This window comes from Coturnix japonica, chromosome 1 (genome assembly GCF_001577835.2).
Source record: "Coturnix japonica isolate 7356 chromosome 1, Coturnix japonica 2.1, whole genome shotgun sequence".
NCBI lineage: Eukaryota > Metazoa > Chordata > Aves > Galliformes > Phasianidae > Coturnix > Coturnix japonica.
In genome coordinates, this window is record NC_029516.1 from 137,155,517 (window position 1) to 137,161,129 (window position 5,613).

General features: G+C 37.8%; 1 long non-coding RNA gene across 1 annotated transcript in view; it reads right to left on the minus strand.

Annotated features, from left to right (window-relative positions):
- Positions 1-215: 215 nt before the first annotated feature.
- LOC107308034 overlaps positions 216-5,613 on the minus strand; it is a 7,622-nt gene continuing 2,224 nt past the window's right edge. The window contains exon 2 of the long non-coding RNA XR_001552603.2: positions 216-5,186. This is a non-coding gene — a long non-coding RNA (uncharacterized LOC107308034). The remainder of the gene's footprint in view (positions 5,187-5,613) is intronic.

A 5,613-nucleotide genomic window follows, 5' to 3' on the forward strand; every position in this document is an offset into this window, starting at 1 on the left:
TACTTATGAACTCATACTGTTAATGATTTAGGCAAGCAGATGAGATGCTACATATCACAGCCTAACAAATGAAAAGTTAAGTTTACGACACACTATTTTTCTTTTCAGCAAAATTTTCTGACTTAAGAAACAGTAAATTCTGGGTTTCAAAATCACTTTTGTGAGGCTAATTTTGAGGGGCAAAGAGAAAATGAATTTAAAGCTGGGCTATAAAATAATTGTAAGCATGTATGGTATATTTTTATTGTAAAGATATTAAACACCAAACCTTTGATAAGAAAACTATGTTTTACACCTGCTAACCAAACTGAAAGTAAAGCAAAGGGAACAGTCAGAGATTTCACTGCTTGGTACAAACAATAAATTCGCAATATATCCTTTTGTGAAGAGCAGATAATGTTGAGCAGGGAATTCTGGAGGGTCCATTATTCTTCTTTGTACTAAAAACAAACAAATAAACAAATATGTATGCATGCTAGAAGAAACTGGGATAAAAGAACCATTGGTACTGTCCCACACAGGTAATTTTTTTTATATTTCATCCTTCCCTTTATTTTCTCTTCGATGTTATTTCCACTTTTGATTCTTTATTCTTCCATGTAGCCCCCAATAAGTCTGAAAGCTACCAAAAGTTTGTGATATGAATACAGCCAAACCACCCTATGAGTATATACAATCTTACATTATATAATTGTTAGCTATTTCCTCTCTGATACACAGATCTGCAGCTCTGAATTAACATACTATTTTAATTACCCTGCAGTCATAGATGCTGGACATGAATTTTGCGGACCTTTAAGATGACAATGAATGCATTATTTCCTTAAGGCATAATGTTTCTATTTTATTCATCACCAAAGCGTGTTGAGATTGTCACTTGCATTTGACAAATCTGAATCATGCATTCATCTGTGACTATTTCCCTTTTGTCCTCTTTATTTGCTATAGAATTAGTGGTCAGAGTTAGTTATGAAGGCATCATTTATCATTTTGAGTATTTTCATGTGAATCAGAGCTGCTTGAGAGGTGGCACAATCCAATTGCTGGTTTGCCTTATTTATTTATTTTATTAAGGAATAAGAAATGTCACTCATTAATATCAAGCATCCATGCAACATTCAGATATTTGGATTTAGGCCACAGTGCTGTAATGTGAGGAACATCTGGTGTTTGACATAGATTTACACTGTATATTCTGGGAAATAGTAAAGAAATGCACACAAATCAGAATGAGCTTTTATTTATGTTTATTATTTATCTTTTTTTTTTTTCACGTAAGGAACTTAGATGCACTAATCCACGTGCTGTTTGCTGCAAACAGAAAGCTCAGTTCCTACTGTTCCTTTTACACTATTGTTATTTTATTAAGGCACTGCCATTTTCAGGGTTTCTTCTTTTAACCTGCAGGTAAATGCACCATATTTGTGAAATGTTTGCTTGGTGTAGGATAAAACCATATATACAACGACTGCCTTAGAAACACTATTGGCTAAAGTAAACTCTGTGGAATTGTGTTAGAGCTCAGGAGTACTTAAACTATGAATGACATTTCTCTCTCTTTTGATCTGTTCACTCACTTTCTTATAAATCCTAGGAAAGTCTGTCAAACTTCATATTCAATTAATGCTTTTCATATCTTGCAGAGGAAGGCAAACAGTTCTATTCTATCAGGTGAGAAACCTAGACAGTAGGAAATCCATACTTCACAAATCTTAATTTTAGATTAAAACTACAAGGAAAAAGGTAATTCTACCTTTGCATTGAGAGAAAATCATTCCCATGATATCTTGGACTATTAAAGCCTGCATGTTGATGTGCACATGTCACTTTTCCAACTACTATTTTAACAGAAAGAAATGAAGCTTAAATGTTAAGTGCACACATGTTTTTCCTACAAAATACTTTGACAGTAAGTTGTATTACTTTTGAATGTAGAAAGTTGTTCACTATAATTGAATATGCACCCTACAAGTGTTCTCACTGTGATATTTTATACTTAAACATTGACTCCTATAAAATTTCAGGAAAATAGAAATTTTCTGTAAAAAGTCTACAAAACTGCAGGAATGTGACTGTCCCATATCATACTAAAAGTCCTTGAATTTCAGTCTTCTCTGTCCTACTGAAAACATGAGTTAAGCACATTTCAGTTCTTATTTAAAAGCTAAGTATTGGTGACAGTTACCTGTGTGCCTTCTTGCCTAATGGTTTAACTATTGTAGATACTCTCCTATGGTCTGATTTGCTCCGCTGCACTTGTATTTGTAGTCATCTGCAGCCAGTACAAAACTGATAGACATTGCTAACAAGCCAGCAAGAAAGTTCTTCACTCATATTTAGTCCTGTTCTTTTGAAGACTTTTCCTTTAAGAATACACTTTAGGAAAGATAACATGAAAATATATAATTTAATAATAACTAGAAATAGATTGTATCACAGAAGTATTTCTGCCAGTTGTCAAATTAATTACTAATCCCCTTCCATATTGCTTGGCCACATTTCAATAACTGAACAGTTTTCAGCCAGAAAGTCATTCCAAAATGTATTTATTATTTTTTTGGCCATGTGCAAGCAACTAAAACAGGAATGGATTCCATTCAGCTGCAGCTCTGAGCTGAGCTTCTTCCTTCCAGGGCTCTTCCTTGTAAAGGAAACACTGTCACACTCTTTTTCTTTCCTTGAAGTATTCTGCCACATAGTGTATGTGCATACCAAAACACAATCAGACAGAGGAGTTTAGTATACATGGACTGAGGTTTCTGCAGATCTGAATATCAGTTATTTAAACACAGTCTTTTGTAAAGAAAATAAGCGTTCTTCTCCATCAAGCATGATCTATCCTATACCTGGGGCAGAACTGATATAATGGACTAATGATGAAAATTGTGAGGAGAAAAGTAGGGTGGGGGAAGCTAAATACATTTCCTGCCATCTGGTGACATCTCATTGGATGCATAAAATAAGACATAAGAGAAATTATTAGGAACTTTCTATATTCCATAGAGCTAGGAGTACTTTTACTTCCAATTATCTGATAGCTACATATCAGAGCTTTCTCAGCATCTGACCTGAAGAAAACAGACCACTTTATGATGCTTCTGTCACCTCCATTTGGATATATATGCAGTCTCTGGGGAGCCTGGGAAGCAAACGGATAGGAATAGTCATGAAAAACAGGTGAGCTAAACAAAGATGCTAAAGCAGGAAGATAGCATTCCTCCCTGTACAAATATATATGAATTGATATGCATTGAAGTGAGCAGAATCATTAAAGTCGTGATGGAGGGAAGGAAAAAGGAAGAGGAAAGGGAAGGGGAAGGGGAGGGGCAAGGGGAAGGGGGAGGGGGAAAGGGAAAGGGAAGGGGAGGAAAAAAGAGTAAAATGTTTATTTTAGGAACTTCCTTCCTGTATAGCCTAAAAAACACTGGGGAGTGGTAGGAGAAAAGGTAGACAAATGCTCCCAATGCAGTTTTCCTTTTTTCATCTACTGATAATCCATTCTAATGGAGATGCATGTTGCAATTAACTGGGTCTCCAGTAAGAGCTCTAAGGAATCCACATGCCTGTGGGATGAAAGAAAGTTGATAAACAGTATTTCCCTTCTGTTATCAGTTTTCTGTCAGTGTGCTAACAACTCAGCTTTGCCCTTCTTATGTCAGCATGTTAGACACCCAGCTAATCAGCGACACATGGGCAGTGTCATTATATCAAAGAAAACTAATTACCGGTTTGACAAAATCTCATTTTTCAGCTTTGGTTCAGTTTAATTTTTGTTTGTTTGTTATTGTTGTTTTTCTTGGGTTTTGTTTTGTTTTGGGGGGAGGGGGCAGTGTTTGTGCACCTGTCTTCCTTAGCTTGAATCACAGGCTGCTTTGGATGACAGATAGACACCAATTTCCTAACAACAGCAATACGAACTTTTACAAGTGAATAAAACCACAGACTCAAGGAGCTTTCAACTAGCTAGTGAGGTTTAGTGGCTGAGTGAATTTAGATGCCTACAGGATTAACAAGAGTGGCTTTTAGGAACTGAAGTCCTAGAATAAACAGGATCTGCAGATTAGATCCCACCAAATATTTTATCCCACCCAAAAAAATTTATCCTGCGATATTGTAAATGAAGCTAATCAAACGCCTACAGAAGACTGACTTCATTGTCCCTTCACCTCATGTATCTCCTTAGCAGAGAAAACTCTGAGCTTACAAATGCCTATAAAAATGCCAGTGAAAATGCCAAATATATTTTCTGTACCTGCAATTAATAATCAAAGCATGGATCAATAGCAATCAATTAGAATACAGCCAGTATAACTGTATTCCTTTCCCTATAATCATGAACAAGTGACTATTTCAAAGTGACACCTTATACAATGATTCAGTTCTCCATTAGCATTACTTTGGAACCAGGCACCATCATTCACCTTATATGACACATTTTAGTACTGTTGCAATAGCTGATAACATGCAAGAGAGGGAGGGAGGGAGAGGAGGAGGGGGAGAAAGACGTGCCAGGGAATGAGAGCAAGTGCTTGCACAAACCTTTCTTTCAGTTCAAGTATGTAAAGTGAGATAAATGGTCAAACTGCAGACATACTGTACGCAGCAGGAGCCAAAAGCTGCTCCCCGGATTGGCAGCTCCAGAAGCCATCAGCACCGGATCCTTTAAGCAATTACCAGCTCGGAAATGTCCTTCCATTGATTGTGATGGACGTAAACCAGCTGTGTTTCAATAGCAAGCGAACAGAGGGAGGAAGAGCCAGACAGCAGGACACAAACAGTGACGAGCACTGGGACCAGCTGCAGCCTGCAGGTCACACTTCCATGTCAACAAAAAATGTTATTTAATATTTGCCAAACACTGCAGTAATTCATCACAAGGTATAAGTGGATCTATAACGTCTGAAATTGCCCGTTGAAGATTAACTGGATGTATCGTGTATCCAGAGCAATGCCTGAAATGGGAAACAAAATTGTCTGAACCTTGTAGGCAAGACACTGATTCACTCCCTGTGGTAGCAGGGTTCCCATGCTGGTAAGCCTCAGCCACGCAGTTCAGGAAATCCTTGTGCCAGCATATTTGTATGCACAAAGGACACTGCTAAAGGAGGACGGTGCCAGCCTGTCAGAATCCAGCTAATGTGAGAGTCTGATCAAATGTATGCAGCTGCCTTCATCTTGTCTAGAGCCTGTATAAGACAAAATTACTGTGAATCACCAACTGAGAGCGGAAGAGGTTGATTATTGTTTAAACATAGAGATAAGCTGGCAATGAACTGCTCATTGCTGGAGTGTGCCTCTAAAAATATCTGTTCTCCCCTACAGACGTTCTTCAAAGGGACACCAGGCTTCCTGACTGCACAAAGTGGCACTTCCAAGAGAAGGAGCTGCCGATGTCAAAATGCTGTGCTTGGTTTGCACCACTCCAAAGTTTAAAACAGAACAAAGAAATACTCTGCAGATACACAGACGAGTGTGAAGTTCCGTAAGAACACCATAGAGGAATTATTCCATATATCCTAACAAGGAGACGAGAAGAAAGAGAGAAAGAGAGAGAGAAGGAAAGAAAGAGAGAAAGAGAGAGAGAAGGAAGGAAGGAAGGAAGGAAGGAAGGAA